Here is an 18,467-nt window from a genome sequence, read left to right on the forward strand (position 1 = left end):
TCTTCCACTGCGCCAATTTGCTGCTGACAGAGCGCGTCTTGCTCGACGCTCTGGCTGTAGTGTGACACATTTTGTGTTGAAATAACTTTACCAGAGCGTGGTCTCGTCCCACGTACTTCTCGATTATTCGCCCAGCATGCTTCCAATTCGCCACTCTGCTGCATGGGCAGGGCGTCTTGCACCAGGCTCCGGCTGTAGTGTGAGACATTATTGTGTTAAAATAACCTTAGCAGAGCATGATTTCGATCCACGGACCTCTGGGTAATGGGCCCAGCACGCTTCCACTGTGCCACTCTGCTGCTGTCTGAGCGCGTCTTGCTCGAGGCTCTGGCTGAAGTGCGAGACATTTTGTGTTGAAATAATTTTAGCAGATAGTGGTTTCGATCCACGGACCTCTGTGATATGGGCCCAGCACGCTCCCATTGCGCCACTCGGCTGCTGTGGGAGCGCGTCTCGCCAGAGTCTCTGGCTGAAGTGCGAGACATTTTTTGTTGAAATAATTTTAGCAGAGCGTTGTCTCGAACCACGGACGTCAAGGTTATGGGCCCAGCACGCTTCCACTGCGCCACTCTGCTGCGAGTGCGTCGCGTCTTGCTCCAGGCTCTGACTGTAGTGTGAGACATTATTGTGTTTTAAGAACGTTAGTGAAACTGGGTCTCGTCCCCCGGACATCTGGATTATTTGCCCGGCATGCTTCCAATGCGCTACTCTGCTGCGAGGGCAGGGCGTCTTGCACCAGGCTCTGGCGGTAGTGTGAAACATTATTGTGTTAAAATAACTTTAGCAGAGCGTGTTTTGGATCCACGGACCGCTGGGTTATGGGCCCACCACGCTCCCACTGAGCCACTCTGCTGGGTGGACAGACCCTTTTGCTCCAGCCTCAGGCTGTAGTGCGAGACATTATTGTGTTTAAAAAATTCAGCGGTGCGTTGTTTCGATCCACGGCTCTCTGAGTTACGGGCCCAGCACGCTTCCAATTCGCCACTCTGCTACAAGCGCCGCGCGTCTTCCTTCAGGCTCTGGATGTAGAGTGAGACATTATTGAGTTAAAAAAAATTAACAGAGCGTTGTTGCGATCCATGGACCTCTGGGTTATGGGCCCAGTACACTCCCACTGCGCGACTCTGCAGCTGTAAGGGAGCGTATTGCTCCAGGCCCTGGCTGTAGTTTGAGACATAGTGTTAAAATAACTTTAGCTGAGCGTGGTTTCCACCCACGGACCTCTGGGTTATAGCCCAGCACCCTTTCACTGCGCCACTTTGCTGGGAGGACAGCGCGTCTCCTCCAGGCTCTGGCTGTAGTATGAGTCATTATTGTGTTAAATTAACTTTAGCGGAGAGTGGGTTCGATCCACGGACCTCTGGATAATGGGTCCAGCACGCTTCCATTGCGCCACACTTCTTTGAGAACAGAGCGCTTTCCTCCAGGCTCTGGATGTAGAGTGAGACATTATTGAGTTAAAAAAAATTAACAGAGCGTGGTTTCGATCCACGGACCTATGGGTTAAGGGCCCAGCACGCTTCCACAGCGCCACCCCGCTGCTTGTGAGAGCGCGCCTTCCCATAGGCTCTGGCTGTATATGAGACATTATTGTGTTAAGATAACTTTAGCAGAGCGTGGGTTCGATCCACGGACCTCTGGATAATGGGTCCAGCACGCTTCCATTGCGCCACACTTCTTTGAGAACAGAGCTCTTTCCTCCAGGCTCTGGCTGTAGTATGAGACATTATTGTGTTAAAATAAAATTAGTAGTGCGTGTCTTCGATCCACAGACCTAATGGTTATGGGCCCAGCACGCCTCCAAAGCGCCACTCTGCTGCAGTGATTGGGCGTCTTACACCAGGCTCTGGCTGTAGTTTGAGACGTTATTGTGTCAAAATAACTTTAGCAGAGGGTGGCTTCGATCCACGGACCTCTCTGTTATGAGTCCAGCACGAGACCACTGCGGCAATCTGCTGCGAGAGGAGAGAGACTTCCTCCAGGCTCTGGCTGTAGTGTGAGACATTATTGTGTTAAAATAACTTTAGCAGAGCGTGGTTTCCACCCACGGACCTCTGGGTTATGGCCCAGCACCCTTCCACTGCGCCACTTTGCTGGGAGGACAGCGCGTCTCCTCCAGTCTTTGGCTGTAGTATGAGACAATAAGTGTTAAAATGACATTAACAGAGCGCGGTTTCGATACACGGCCCTCTGTGTTCTGGGCCCAGCACGCTTCCATTGCGCCACTCTGCTGCTGTGAGGGCGCGTCTTGCTCCAGGCTCTGGCCGTAGTTTGAAATATTGTGTTAAAATAACTTTAGAAGAGCGTGGTTACCACCCACGGACCTCTGGGTTATGGGCCCAGCACGCTTCCATTGCGCCACTGCGCTGTGAGGACAGCACGTCTCCTCCAGGCTCTGGCTGTAGTATGAGACATTATTGTGTTAAATTAACTTTAGCAGAGCGTGGTTTCGATCCACGGACCGCTGGGTTATGAGCCCAACACGCTTCCACTGCGCCACTCTCCAGCTGTGAGGGAGCGTCTTGCTCCGGGCTCTGGCTGTAGTGTGAGACATTTTGCGTTAAAATAACTTTAGAAGAGTATGGTTACGATCTACGGCATTCCGGGATTTCGCCCCAGCACGCTTCTACTGCGCCACTCTGCAGGGGTGAGTGGGCGTCTTACACCAGGCGCAGGCTGTAGTTTGAGACGTTATTGTGTTAAACTAACTTTAGCAGAGCGTGGTTTCGATCTACGGACCTCTTGGTCATGGGCTCAGCACGCTCTCATTACGCCACTCCCCTGCTGTGAGAGCGCGTCTTGCTCGAGGCTCTGGCTGTAGTGTGAGACATTTTGCGTTGATATAAGTTTAGCAGAGCGTGGATTCGATCCACGGACCTCGTGGTTACGGGCCCTGCACGCTTCCACTGCGCCACTCTGCAGCGAGGGCTGCGCTGCTTGCTCCAAGCTCTGGCTGTGTTCTGAGTCATTATTGTGTTGAGATAATATTAGCAGAGCGTGGTTTCGATATACGGACCTCTGTGTTATGGGCCCAGCACGCGACCACTGCAGCACTCTGCTGCGAGTGGAGCGCGCCGTCCCCTAGGCTCTGGCTGTAGTGCGAGACATTATTGTGTTAAAATAAACTTAGCAGACCGTGGTTTCGATCCACGGACCTCTGCGTCATGGGCCCAGCACGCTTCCACTGCGCCACTCTGCTGCGGTTAGAGCGCGTCTTACACCAGGCTATGGCTGTAGTATGAGACATTATTGTGTTTAAAAATAATTAGTACAGCCTGGTCTCGTCCCCCGTACCTCTGGATTATGGGCCCCGCACGCTTCCACAGGACCACTCTGATGGGAGGACAACGCGTCTTTCTCCAGGTCTCGCTGTAGTGTGGGACATTACTGTGTTGAAATACTTTAGAAGAGCGTGGCTTCGAACCACGGACCTTTGTGTTTTGTGCCCAGCATGCTCCCACTGCTCCACTCTGCTGCGAGGGCAGCGCGACTTACACCAGGCTCTGGCTGTAATTTGAGGCGTTATTGTGTTGAAACATCTTTAGCAGAGAGTGGTCTCGATCCACGGACCTCTGGGTAATGGGCCCAGCACGCTTCCACTGCGCCACACTTCTTTGAGCACAGAACGCCTTCCTCCAGGCTCTGGCTGTAGTATGAGACATTATTGTGTTAAGATAACTTTAGCAGAGCGTGGTTTCTATCCGCGGAACGCTGGGTTATGGTCCCAGCACGCTTCCACTGCGCCACTCTGCAGCAGAAAGCGAGCGTCGTGCTCCAGGCATTGCCTGTACTTTGAGGCATGATGTTAAAATAACTTTAGCAGAGCGTGGTTTCCACCCACGGACCTCTGGGTTATGGCCCAGCACCCTTCCACTGCGCCACTTTACTGGGAGGACAGCGCGTCTCCTCCAGGCTCTGGCTGTAGTATGAGACATTAAGTGTTAAAATGACATTAGCAGAGCGCGGTTTCGATACACGGCCCTCTGTGTTCTGGGCCCAGCACGCTTCCACTGCGCCACTCTGCAGCTCTGAAGGCGGGTGTTGCTCCAGGCTCTGGCTGTAGTTTTAGGCATTGCGTTAAATTAACTTTAGCAGAAAGTGGATACCACCCACGGACCTCTGGGTTATGGGCCCAGCACGCTTAAACTGCGCACCTCTGCTGGGAGGACAGCGCGTCTCCTCCAGGCTCTGGCTGTAGTATGAGACATTAAGTGTTAAAATGACATTAGCAGAGCGCGGTTTCGATACACGGCCCTCTGTGTTCTGGGCCCAGCACGCTTCCACTGCGCCACTCTGCAGCTCTGAAGGCGGGTCTTGCTCCAGGCTCTGGCTGTAGTTTGAGGCATTGTGTTAAAATAACTTTAGCAGAAAGTGGATACCACCCACGGACCTCTGGGTAATGGGCCCAGCACGCTTCCACTGCGCCACACTTCTTTGAGCACAGAACGCCTTCCTCCAGGCTCTGGCTGTAGTATGAGACATTATTGTGTTAAGATAACTTTAGCAGAGCGTGGTTTCTATCCGCGGAACGCTGGGTTATGGTCCCAGCACGCTTCCACTGCGCCACTCTGCAGCAGTAAGCGAGCGTCGTGCTCCAGGCATTGGCTGTACTTTGAGGCATGATGTTAAAATAACTTTAGCAGAGCGTGGTTTCCACCCACGGACCTCTGGGTTATGGCCCAGCACCCTTCCACTGCGCCACTTTGCTGGGAGGACAGCGCGACTCCTCCAGGCTCTGGCTGTAGTATGAGACATTAAGTGTTAAAATGACATTAGCAGAGCGCGGTTTCGATACACGGCCCTCTGTGTTCTGGGCCCAGCACGCTTCCACTGCGCCACTCTGCAGCTCTGAAGGCGGGTCTTGCTCCAGGCTCTGGCTGTAGTTTGAGGCATTGTGTTAAAATAAGTTTAGCAGAAAGTGGATACCACCCACGGACCTCTGGGTTATGGGCCCAGCACGCTTAAACTGCGCACCTCTGCTGGGAGGACAGCGCGTCTCCTCCAGGCTCTGGCTGTAGTATGATACATTATTGTGTTAAATTAACTTTAGCGGAGAGTGGGTTCGATCCACGGACCTCTCTGTTATGAGTCCAGCACGAGACCACTGCGGCAGTCTGCTGCGAGGGGAGCGCGTCTTCCTCCAGGCTCTGGCTGTAGTGTGAGACATTTTTGTGTTTTAAAGACGTTAGTAAAACGGAGTCTCGTCCCCCAGAAATCTGGATTATTGGCCCGGCATGCTTCCACTGCGCTACTCTGCTGCGAATGCAGTAGTGTGAGATATTTTGTGTTGAAATAACTTTAGCAGAGCGTGGTTTCGATCCACGAACCTCTGGGTTATGGGGCCAGCACGCTTCCACAGCGCCACTCTGCTGCGTGGGCTGCGCTGCTTACTCTAGGCTCTGGCTGTAGAGTGCGACATGATTGTGTTAAAATAACTTTAGCAGACCTTGGTTTCGATCCACGGACCTCCGAGTTATGGGCCCACAAGCGACCACTGCGGCAATCTGCTGCGAGTGAGCGCGTCTTCCTAAAGGCTCTGGCTGCAGTGTGAGATATTATTGTGTTAAAATAAACTTAGCAGAGCGTGGTTTCGATCCACGGACCTCTGGGTTATGGGCCCAGCACGCTTCCACTGCGCCACTCTGCTGCGAGAGCTAAGTTGCTTCCTCCAGGCTCTGGCTGTAGAGTGAGACATTATTGGGTTAAAATAACCTTAGCAGAGCGTGGTTTCGATCCACGGACCTCTTGGGTATGGGCCCAGCATGCGACCACTGCGGCACTCCGCTGCGGAAGCGTCGGGTCTTGCTGCAGGCTCTGACTGTAGTGTGGGACATTATTGTGTTTTAAAAACGTTAGTAAAACGGGGTCTGGCCCCCCGGACATCTGGATTATTGGCCCGGCATGCTTCCACTGCGCTACTCTGCGGCGAAGGCAGTAGTGTGAGATATTTTGTGTTGAAATAACTTTAGCAAAGCGTGGTTTGGATCCACGGACCTCTGAGTTATGGGCCCAGCACGCTTCCATTGTGCCACTCTTCTGCTGTCAGAGCGCCTCTTGCTCCAGGCTCTGGCTGTAGTGCGAGACATTTTGTGCTGAAGTAAATTTAGCAGAGCGTGGATTCGATCCACGGACCTCTGGGTTATGGGCCCAGCACGCTTCAACTGCGCCACTCTGCTGCTAGAGCTGCTCTGCTTTCTCCGGGCTCTGGCTGTAGAGTGAGACATTATAGTGTTAAAATACCTTTTAGCAGAGCGTGGATTCGATCAACGGACCTCTGGGTTATGGGCCCAGCACGCTTCCACTTTGCCACTCTGCTGCGAGAACGTCCAATCTTGCTCCAGGCTCTGACTGTAGTATGAGACATTATTGTGTTTTAAAACCGTTAGTAAAACGGGGTCTCGTAGCCCGGACATCTTGATTATTGGTCCGGCATGCTTCCACTGCGCTACTTTGCTGCGCGGGCAGTTCGTCTTGCACCAGGCTCTGGCTGTTGTGTGAGACATTTTGTGTTGAAATAACTTTAGCAGAGCGTGGTTTCGATCCACGGACCTCTGGGTTATGAGCCCAGCACGCTCCTTCTGCGCCACTCTGCTGCTGTGAGAGCGCGTCTTGCTCGAGGCTCTGGCTGTAGTGTGAGACATTTTGTGTTAAAATAACTTTAGCAGAGCGTGGTTTCAAACCACGGACCTCTGGGTTATGGGCCCAGCACTCTTCCACTGCGCCAATCTGCTGCTGTGAGAGCGCGACTTGCTTGAGGCTCTGGCTGTGTTGTGAGACATTTTGTGTTGATATAACTTTAGCAGAGCGTGGTTTCGATCCATGGACAACTGGGTTATGGGCCCAGCACGCATGCACTGCGCCACTCTGCTGCGAGAACGTCGCGTCTTGCTCCAGGCTCTGACTGTAGTGTGAGGCATTATTGTATTTAAGAACGTTAGTAAAACGGGGTCTCGTCCACCGGACATCTGGATTATTGGCCAGGCATGCTTCCACTGCGCTACTGTGCTGCGAGTGCAGGGCGTCTTGCTCGAGGCTCTGGCTGTAGTGCGAGACATTTTGTGTTGAAATAACTTTAGCAGAGCGTGGTTTCGATGCACGGACCTCTGGCTTATGGGCCCAGCACGCTCCCAATGCGCCACTCTGCTGCTGTGACAGCGCGTCTTGCTCGAGGCTCTGGCTGTAGTGTGAGACATTTTGTGTTTAATTAACTTTAGCAGAGCATTTATTCGATCCAGGGACCTCTGGGTTATGGGCCCAGCACGCTTCAACTGCGCCACTCTCCTGCGAGGGCTGCGCTGCTTGCTCCAGGCTCTGGCTGTAGAGTGATACATTATTGTGTTAAAATAACTTTAGCAGAGTGTGGTTGCGATCCACGGACCTCCTGGTAATGGGCCCAGCACGCTTCCACTTTGCCACTCTGATGCGAGAACGTCCAATCTTGCTCCAGGCTCTGACTGTAGTGTGAGACATTATTGTGGTTAAAAACGTTAGTAAAACTGGGTCTCGTCCCCCGGACATCTGGATTATCGGCCCGGGATGTTCCCACTGCGCTACTCTGCGGCGATGGCAGGGCGTCTTGCTCGAGGCTCTGGCTGTAGTGCGAGACATTTTGTGTTGAAATAACTTTAGTAGAGCGTGGTTCCGATCCACGTACCTCTGGGTTGTGGGCCCAGCACGTTCCCACTGCGCCACTCCGCTGCTGTGAGAGCGCGTCTTGCTCGAGGCTCTGGCTGTAGTGTGAGACATTTTGTGTTGAAATAACTTCAGCAGAGCGTGGATTCGATCCACGGACCTGTGGGTTATGGGCTCAGCACGCTTCAACTGCGCCACTCTGCTGCGAGGGCTACGCTGCTTGCTCCAGGCTCTGGCTGTAGTGTGAGACATTTTGTGTTGAAATAACTTCAGCAGAGCGTGGATTCGATCCAGGGACCTATGGGTTATGGGCTCAGCACGCTTCAACTGCGCCACACTCCTGCGAGGGCTACGCTGCTTGCTCCAGGCTCTGGCTGTAGAGTGAGACAATATTGTGTTATAATAACTTTAGCAGAGCGGGGATTCGATCCACGGACCTCTGCATTATATGCCCAGCACGCTTCCACTGCGCCAGCCTGCTACTGGGAAAACGCGACTTCCTCCAGTCTCTGGCTGTATTATGAGTCATTATTGTGTTAAGAAAAGCATAGCAGACCTCGGTTTCGATCCACGGACCTCTTGGTAATGGGCCCAGCACGCGACCACTGCGGCAGTCTGCTGCGATAGCGTCGCGTCTTGATGCAGGCTCTGACTGTAGAGTGATACATTATTGTGTTAAAATAACTTTAGCAGAGCATGGTTTCGACCCACGGACTTCTGGTTTTTCGCCCCAGCACGCTTCCACCGCGCCTCTCTGCTGCGGTGATTGGCGTCTCATTCCGGTTTCTGGCTGTAGTTTGAGACGTTATTGTGTTATATAACTTTAGCAGAGCGTGGTTTCATTCCACGGACCTCTGGGTTATGGGCACAGCACGCTTCCACTTTGCCACTCTGCTGCGAGAACGTCCAATCTTGCTCCAGGCTCTGGCGGTAGTGTGAGACGTTATTGTGTTAAAGTAACTTTAGCAAAGCGTGGTTTGGATCCACGGACCTCTGGGTTATGGGCCCAGCACGCTTCCACTGTGCCACTCTTCTGCTGTCAGAGCGCCTCTTGCTCCAGGCTCTGGCTGTAATACGAGACATTTTGTGCTGAAGTAAATTTAGCAGAGCGTGGATTCGATCCACGGACCTCTGGGTTATGGGCCCAGCACGCTTCAACTGCGCCACTCTGCTGCTAGAGCTGCTCTGCTTTCTCCGGGCTCTGGCTGTAGAGTGAGACATTATGGTGTTAAAATACATTTTAGCAGAGCGTGGTTTCGTTCCACGGACATCTGGGTTATGGGCCCAGCACGCTCCTTCTGCGCCACTCTGCTGCTGTGAGAGCGCGTCTTGCTCGAGGCTCTGGCTGTAGTGTGAGACATTTTTTGTTAAAATAACTTTAGCAGAGCGTGGTTTCAAACCACGGACCTCTGGGTTATGGGCCCGGCACTCTTCCACTGCGCCAATCTGCTGCTGTGAGAGCGCGACTTGCTTGAGGCTCTGGCTGTGTTGTGAGACATTTTGTGTTGATATAACTTTAGCAGAGCGTGGTTTCGATCCACGGACCTCTCGGTTATGGGCCCAGCACGCTTCCACTGCGCCACCTTGCTACTGTGAAAACGCGACTTCCTCCAGGCTCTGGCTGTATTATGAGTCATTATTGTGTTAAGAAAAGCATAGCAGACCGCGGTTTTGATCCACGGACCTCCTGGTAATGGGCCCAGCACGCGACCACTGCGGCTGTCTGCTGCGATAGCGTCGTGTCTTGATGCAGGCTCTGGCTGTAGAGTGATACATTATTGTGTTAAAATAACTTTAGCAGAGTGTGGTTGCGATCCACGGACCTCTTGGTTATGGGCCCGGCATGCTTCCACTGCGCTACTCTGATGCGAGGAAAGAGCGTCTTGCACCAGGCTCTGGCTGTAGTGTGAGACATTATTGTGTTAAAATAACTTTAGCAGAGCATGGTTTCGATCCAAGGACTTCTGGTTTTTCGCCCCAGCACGCTTCCACCGCGCCACTCTGCTGCGGTGATTGGCGTCTCATACCGGTCTCTGGCTGTAGTTTGAGACGTTATTGTGTTATATAACTTTAGCAGAGCGTGGTTTCATTCCACGGACCTCTGGGTTATGTGCCCAGCACGCTTCCACTTTGCCACTCTGCTGCGAGAACAACCAATCTTGCTCCAGGCTCTGACTGTAGTGTGAGACATTATTGTGGTTAAAAACGTTAGTAAAACGGGGTCTCGTCCCCCGGACATCTGGATTATCGGCCCGGGATGTTCCCACTGCGCTACTCTGCGGCGATGGCAGGGCGTCTTGCTCGAGGCTCTGGCTGTAGTGCGAGACATTTTGTGTTGAAATAACTTTAGTAGAGCGTGGTTTCGTTCCACGGACCTCTGGGTTGTGGGCCCAGCACGTTCCCACTGCGCCACTCCGCTGCTGTGAGAGCGCGTCTTGCTCGAGGCTCTGGCTGTAGTGTGAGACATTTTGTGTTGAAATAACTTCAGCAGAGCGTGGATTAGATCCACGGACCTGTGGGTTATGGGCCCAGCACGCTTCAACTGCGCCACTCTGCTGTGAAAGCTGCTCTGCTTGCTCCAGGCTCTGGCTGTAGAGTGAGACATTATTGTGTTAAAATAACTTTAGCAGAGCGTGGATTCGATCCAGGGACCTATGGGTTAAGGGCCCAGCACGCTTCAACTGCGCCACACTCCTGCGAGGGCTACGCTGCTTGCTCCAGGCTCTGGCTGTAGAGTGAGACATTATTGTGTTATAATAACTTTAGCAGAGCGGGGATTCGATCCACGGAAATCTGGGTTATATGCCCAGCACGCTTCCACTGCGCCAGCCTGCTACTGGGAAAACGCGACTTCCTCCAGGCTCTGGCTGTATTATGAGTCATTATTGTGTTAAGAAAAGCATAGCAGACCGCGGTTTCGATCCACGGACCTCTTGGTAATGGGCCCAGCACGCGACCACTGCGGCAGTCTGCTGCGATAGCGTCGCGTCTTGATGAAGGCTCTGACTGTAGAGTGATACATTATTGTGTTAAAATAACTTTAGCAGAGCGTGGTTGCGATCCACGGACCTCTTGGTTATGGGCCCGGCATGCTTCCACTGCGCTACTCTGATGCGAGGAAAGAGCGTCTTGCACCAGGCTCTGGCTGTAGTGTGAGACATTATTGTGTTAAAATAACTTTAGCAGAGCATGGTTTCGACCCACGGACTTCTGGTTTTTCGCCCCAGCACGCTTCCACCGCGCCTCTCTGCTGCGGTGATTGGCGTCTCATACCGGTCTCTGGCTGTAGTTTGAGACGTTATTGTGTTATATAACTTTAGCAGAGCGTGGTTTCATTCCACGGACCTCTGGGTTATGGGCCCAGCACGCTTCCACTTTGCCACTCTGCTGCGAGAACGTCCAATCTTGCTCCAGGATCTGACTGTAGTGTGAGATATTATTGTGTTTAAAAACATTAGTAAAACCTGGTCTCGTCCCCCGGACATCTGGATTATCGGCCCGGCATGTTCCCACTGCGCTACTCTGCTGCGATGGCAGGGCGTATTGCACCAGGCTCTGACTGTAGTGTGAGACATTATTGTGTTAAGATAACTTGAGCAGAGCGTGGTTTGGATCCACTGACCTCTGGGTTATGGGCCCAGCACGCTCCTTCTGCGCCACTCTGCTGCTGTGAGAGCGCGTCTTGCTCGAGGCTCTGGCTGTAGTGTGAGACATTTTGTGTTAAAATAACTTTAGCAGAGCGTGGTTTCAAACCACGGACCTCTGGGTTATGGGCCCAGCACTCTTCCACTGCGCCAATCTGCTGCTGTGAGAGCGCGACTTGCTTGAGGCTCTGGCTGTGTTGTGAGACATTTTGTGTTGATATAACTTTAGCAGAGCGTGGTTTCGATCCATGGACATCTGGGTTATGGGCCCAGCACGCATCCACTGCGCCACTCTGCTGCGAGAACGTCGCGTCTTGCTCCAGGCTCTGACTGTAGTGTGAGGCATTATTGTATTTAAGAACGTTAGTAAAACGGGGTCTCGTCCACCGGACATCTGGATTATTGGCCAGGCATGCTTCCACTGCGCTACTGTGCTGCGAGTGCAGGGCGTCTTGCTCGAGGCTCTGGCTGTAGTGCGAGACATTTTGTGTTGAAATAACTTTAGCAGAGCGTGGTTTCGATGCACGGACCTCTGGCTTATGGGCCCAGCACGCTCCCACTGCGCCACTCTGCTGCTGTGACAGCGCGTCTTGCTCGAGGCTCTGGCTGTAGTGTGAGACATTTTGTGTTTAATTAACTTTAGCAGAGCATTTATTCGATCCAGGGACCTCTGGGTTATGGGCCCAGCACGCTTCAACTGCGCCACTCTCCTGCGAGGGCTGCGCTGCTTGCTCCAGGCTCTGGCTGTAGAGTGAGACATTATTGTGTTATAATAACTTTAGCAGAGCGTGGCTGCGATCCACGGACCTCTGGGTTATGGGCCCAGCACGCTTCCACTGCGCCACCTTGCTACTGTGAAAACGCGACTTCCTCCAGGCTCTGGCTGTATTATGAGTCATTATTGTGTTAAGAAAAGCATAGCAGACCGCGGTTTTGATCCACGGACCTCCTGGTAATGGGCCCAGCACGCGACCACTGCGGCTGTCTGCTGCGATAGCGTCGTGTCTTGATGCAGGCTCTGGCTGTAGAGTGATACATTATTGTGTTAAAATAACTTTAGCAGAGTGTGGTTGCGATCCACGGACCTCTTGGTTATGGGCCCGGCATGCTTCCACTGCGCTACTCTGATGCGAGGAAAGAGCGTCTTGCACCAGGCTCTGGCTGTAGTGTGAGACATTATTGTGTTAAAATAACTTTAGCAGAGCATGGTTTCGATCCAAGGACTTCTGGTTTTTCGCCCCAGCACGCTTCCACCGCGCCACTCTGCTGCGGTGATTGGCGTCTCATACCGGTCTCTGGCTGTAGTTTGAGACGTTATTGTGTTATATAACTTTAGCAGAGCGTGGTTTCATTCCACGGACCTCTGGGTTATGTGCCCAGCACGCTTCCACTTTGCCACTCTGCTGCGAGAACATCCAATCTTGCTCCAGGCTCTGACTGTAGTGTGAGACATTATTGTGGTTAAAAACGTTAGTAAAACGGGGTCTCGTCCCCCGGACATCTGGATTATCGGCCCGGGATGTTCCCACTGCGCTACTCTGCGGCGATGGCAGGGCGTCTTGCTCGAGGCTCTGGCTGTAGTGCGAGACATTTTGTGTTGAAATAACTTTAGTAGAGCGTGGTTTCGTTCCACGGACCTCTGGGTTGTGGGCCCAGCACGTTCCCACTGCGCCACTCCGCTGCTGTGAGAGCGCGTCTTGCTCGAGGCTCTGGCTGTAGTGTGAGACATTTTGTGTTGAAATAACTTCAGCAGAGCGTGGATTAGATCCACGGACCTGTGGGTTATGGGCCCAGCACGCTTCAACTGCGCCACTCTGCTGTGAAAGCTGCTCTGCTTGCTCCAGGCTCTGGCTGTAGAGTGAGACATTATTGTGTTAAAATAACTTTAGCAGAGCGTGGATTCGATCCAGGGACCTATGGGTTATGGGCCCAGCACGCTTCAACTGCGCCACACTCCTGCGAGGGCTACGCTGCTTGCTCCAGGCTCTGGCTGTAGAGTGAGACATTATTGTGTTATAATAACTTTAGCAGAGCGGGGATTCGATCCACGGACCTCTGGGTTATATGCCCAGCACGCTTCCACTGCGCCAGCCTGCTACTGGGAAAACGCGACTTCCTCCAGGCTCTGGCTGTATTATGAGTCATTATTGTGTTAAGAAAAGCATAGCAGACCGCGGTTTCGATCCACGGACCTCTTGGTAATGGGCCCAGCACGCGACCACTGCGGCAGTCTGCTGCGATAGCGTCGCGTCTTGATGCAGGCTCTGACTGTAGAGTGATACATTATTGTGTTAAAATAACTTTAGCAGAGCGTGGTTGCGATCCACGGACCTCTTGGTTATGGGCCCGGCATGCTTCCACTGCGCTACTCTGATGCGAGGAAAGAGCGTCTTGCACCAGGCTCTGGCTGTAGTGTGAGACATTATTGTGTTAAAATAACTTTAGCAGAGCATGGTTTCGACCCACGGACTTCTGGTTTTTCGCCCCAGCACGCTTCCACCGCGCCTCTCTGCTGCGGTGATTGGCGTCTCATACCGGTCTCTGGCTGTAGTTTGAGACGTTATTGTGTTATATAACTTTAGCAGAGCGTGGTTTCATTCCACGGACCTCTGGGTTATGGGCCCAGCACGCTTCCACTTTGCCACTCTGCTGCGAGAACGTCCAATCTTGCTCCAGGATCTGACTGTAGTGTGAGATATTATTGTGTTTAAAAACATTAGTAAAACCTGGTCTCGTCCCCCGGACATCTGGATTATCGGCCCGGCATGTTCCCACTGCGCTACTCTGCTGCGATGGCAGGGCGTATTGCACCAGGCTCTGACTGTAGTGTGAGACATTATTGTGTTAAGATAACTTGAGCAGAGCGTGGTTTGGATCCACGGACCTCTGGGTTATGCGCCCAGCACGCTTCCACTGCGCCACTCTGCTGCTGTGAGAGCGCGACTTGCTTGAGGCTCTGGCTGTGGTGTGAGACATTTTGTGTTGAAATAACTTAAGCAGAGCGTGGTTTCGATCCACGGACCTCTGGGTTATGGGCCCAGCACACTTCCACTGCGCCACTCTGCTGCTGTGAGAGCGCGTCTTGGTAGCTCTTCTGGCTCTGGTGTGAGACATTTTGTGTTTAAATAACTTCAGCAGATCGTGGTTTCGATCCACGGACCTCTGGGGTATGGGCCAAGCACGCTCCCACTGCGCCACACTGCTGTTGCGAGTGCGCGTCTTGCTCGAGGCTCTGGCTGTAGTGCGAGACATTTTTTGTTGAAGTAGCTTTAGCGGAGCGGTATTTCGATCCACGGACCTCTGGCTTTTGGGCCCAGGACGCTCCCAATGCGCCACTCTGCTGCTGTGAGAGCGCGTCTTGCTCGAGGCTCTGGCTGTAGTGTGAGACATTTTGTGTTTAAATAACTTAACAGAGCGTGGATTCGATCCACGGACCTCTGGGTTTTGGGCCCAGCACGCTTCAACTGCGCCACTCTGCTGCTAGGGCTGCTCTGCTTTCTCCAGGCTCTGGCTGTAGAGAGAGACATTATTGTGTTAAAATAACTTTTAGCAGAGCGTGGTTTCGATCCACGGACCTCTGGGTTAAGGGCCCAGCACGCTTCCACTGCGCCACACTGCTGCGGTGAGAGCGCGTCTTGATCGAGGCTCTGGCTGTAGTGTGAGACATTTTGTGTTTAATTAACTTTAGCAGAGCATTGTTTCGATCCCCGGACCTCTGGGTTATGGGCCCAGCACGCTTCAACTGCGCCACTCTCCTGCGAGGGCTGCGCTGCTTGCTCCAGGCTCTGGCTGTAGAGTGAGACATTATTGTGTTATAATAATTTTGCAGAGCTTGGATTCGATCCACGGACCTCTGGGTTATGGGCCCAGCACGCTTAAACTGCGCACCTCTGCTGGGAGGACAGCGCGTCTCCTCCAGGCTCTGGCTGTAGTATGATACATTATTGTGTTAAATTAACTTTAGCGGAGAGTGGGTTCGATCCACGGACCTCTCTGTTATGAGTCCAGCACGAGACCACTGCGGCAGTCTGCTGCGAGGGGAGCGCGTCTTCCTCCAGGCTCTGGCTGTAGTGTGAGACATTTTTGTGTTTTAAAGACGTTAGTAAAACGGGGTCTCGTCCCCCAGAAATCTGGATTATTGGCCCGGCATGCTTCCACTGCGCTACTCTGCTGCGAATGCAGTAGTGTGAGATATTTTGTGTTGAAATAACTTTAGCAGAGCGTGGTTTCGATCCACGAACCTCTGGGTTATGGGGCCAGCACGCTTCCACAGCGCCACTCTGCTGCGTGGGCTGCGCTGCTTACTCTAGGCTCTGGCTGTAGAGTGCGACATGATTGTGTTAAAATAACTTTAGCAGACCTTGGTTTCGATCCACGGACCTCCGCGTTATGGGCCCACAAGCGACCACTGCGGCAATCTGCTGCGAGTGAGCGCGTCTTCCTAAAGGCTCTGGCTGCAGTGTGAGATATTATTGTGTTAAAACAAACTTAGCAGAGCGTGGTTTCGATCCACGGACCTCTGGGTTATGGGCCCAGCACGCTTCCACTGCGCCACTCTGCTGCGAGAGCTAAGTTGCTTCCTCCAGGCTCTGGCTGTAGAGTGAGACATTATTGGGTTAAAATAACCTTAGCAGAGCGTGGTTTCGATCCACGGACCTCTTGGGTATGGGCCCAGCATGCGACCACTGCGGCACTCCGCTGCGGAAGCGTCGGGTCTTGCTGCAGGCTCTGACTGTAGTGTGGGACATTATTGTGTTTTAAAAACGTTAGTAAAACGGGGTCTGGCCCCCCGGACATCTGGATTATTGGCCCGGCATGCTTCCACTGCGCTACTCTGCGGCGAAGGCAGTAGTGTGAGATATTTTGTGTTGAAATAACTTTAGCAAAGCGTGGTTTGGATCCACGGACCTCTGAGTTATGGGCCCAGCACGCTTCCATTGTGCCACTCTTCTGCTGTCAGAGCGCCTCTTGCTCCAGGCTCTGGCTGTAGTGCGAGACATTTTGTGCTGAAGTAAATTTAGCAGAGCGTGGATTCGATCCACGGACCTCTGGGTTATGGGCCCAGCACGCTTCAACTGCGCCACTCTGCTGCTAGAGCTGCTCTGCTTTCTCCGGGCTCTGGCTGTAGAGTGAGACATTATGGTGTTAAAATACCTTTTAGCAGAGCGTGGATTCGATCAACGGACCTCTGGGTTATGGGCCCAGCACGCTTCCACTTTGCCACTCTGCTGCGAGAACGTCCAATCTTGCTCCAGGCTCTGACTGTAGTATGAGACATTATTGTGTTTTAAAACCGTTAGTAAAACGGGGTCTCGTAGCCCGGACATCTTGATTATTGGTCCGGCATGCTTCCACTGCGCTACTTTGCTGCGCGGGCAGTTCGTCTTGCACCAGGCTCTGGCTGTTGTGTGAGACATTTTGTGTTGAAATAACTTTAGCAGAGCGTGGTTTCGATCCACGGACCTCTGGGTTATGAGCCCAGCACGCTCCTTCTGCGCCACTCTGCTGCTGTGAGAGCGCGTCTTGCTCGAGGCTCTGGCTGTAGTGTGAGACATTTTGTGTTAAAATAACTTTAGCAGAGCGTGGTTTCAAACCACGGACCTCTGGGTTATGGGCCCAGCACTCTTCCACTGCGCCAATCTGCTGCTGTGAGAGCGCGACTTGCTTGAGGCTCTGGCTGTGTTGTGAGACATTTTGTGTTGATATAACTTTAGCAGAGCGTGGTTTCGATCCATGGACAACTGGGTTATGGGCCCAGCACGCATGCACTGCGCCACTCTGCTGCGAGAACGTCGCGTCTTGCTCCAGGCTCTGACTGTAGTGTGAGGCATTATTGTATTTAAGACCGTTAGTAAAACGGGGTCTCGTCCACCGGACATCTGGATTATTGGCCAGGCATGCTTCCACTGCGCTACTGTGCTGCGAGTGCAGGGCGTCTTGCTCGAGGCTCTGGCTGTAGTGCGAGACATTTTGTGTTGAAATAACTTTAGCAGAGCGTGGTTTCGATGCACGGACCTCTGGCTTATGGGCCCAGCACGCTCCCAATGCGCCACTCTGCTGCTGTGACAGCGCGTCTTGCTCGAGGCTCTGGCTGTAGTGTGAGACATTTTGTGTTTAATTAACTTTAGCAGAGCATTTATTCGATCCAGGGACCTCTGGGTTATGGGCCCAGCACGCTTCAACTGCGCCACTCTCCTGCGAGGGCTGCGCTGCTTGCTCCAGGCTCTGGCTGTAGAGTGATACATTATTGTGTTAAAATAACTTTAGCAGAGTGTGGTTGCGATCCACGGACCTCCTGGTAATGGGCCCAGCACGCTTCCACTTTGCCACTCTGATGCGAGAACGTCCAATCTTGCTCCAGGCTCTGACTGTAGTGTGAGACATTATTGTGGTTAAAAACGTTAGTAAAACTGGGTCTCGTCCCCCGGACATCTGGATTATCGGCCCGGGATGTTCCCACTGCGCTACTCTGCGGCGATGGCAGGGCGTCTTGCTCGAGGCTCTGGCTGTAGTGCGAGACATTTTGTGTTGAAATAACTTTAGTAGAGCGTGGTTCCGATCCACGTACCTCTGGGTTGTGGGCCCAGCACGTTCCCACTGCGCCACTCCGCTGCTGTGAGAGCGCGTCTTGCTCGAGGCTCTGGCTGTAGTGTGAGACATTTTGTGTTGAAATAACTTCAGCAGAGCGTGGATTCGATCCACGGACCTGTGGGTTATGGGCTCAGCACGCTTCAACTGCGCCACTCTGCTGCGAGGGCTACGCTGCTTGCTCCAGGCTCTGGCTGTAGTGTGAGACATTTTGTGTTGAAATAACTTCAGCAGAGCGTGGATTCGATCCAGGGACCTATGGGTTATGGGCTCAGCACGCTTCAACTGCGCCACACTCCTGCGAGGGCTACGCTGCTTGCTCCAGGCTCTGGCTGTAGAGTGAGACAATATTGTGTTATAATAACTTTAGCAGAGCGGGGATTCGATCCACGGACCTCTGGGTTATATGCCCAGCACGCTTCCACTGCGCCAGCCTGCTACTGGGAAAACGCGACTTCCTCCAGTCTCTGGCTGTATTATGAGTCATTATTGTGTTAAGAAAAGCATAGCAGACCTCGGTTTCGATCCACGGACCTCTTGGTAATGGGCCCAGCACGCGACCACTGCGGCAGTCTGCTGCGATAGCGTCGCGTCTTGATGCAG

The 18,467-nt window shown here is 52.9% G+C and overlaps 1 non-coding gene across 1 annotated transcript; it reads right to left on the reverse strand.

Moving 5' to 3' along the window:
• Nucleotides 1-14,683: 14,683 nt before the first annotated feature.
• On the reverse strand, nt 14,684-14,755 carry TRNAL-CAA (transfer RNA leucine (anticodon CAA)). The gene has a single exon. It is a non-coding gene; the product is annotated as a tRNA-Leu (tRNA).
• Nucleotides 14,756-18,467: the final 3,712 nt, after the last annotated feature.

This window comes from Anabrus simplex, chromosome 8 (genome assembly GCF_040414725.1).
Source record: "Anabrus simplex isolate iqAnaSimp1 chromosome 8, ASM4041472v1, whole genome shotgun sequence".
NCBI classification, from domain to species: Eukaryota; Metazoa; Arthropoda; class Insecta; order Orthoptera; family Tettigoniidae; genus Anabrus; species Anabrus simplex.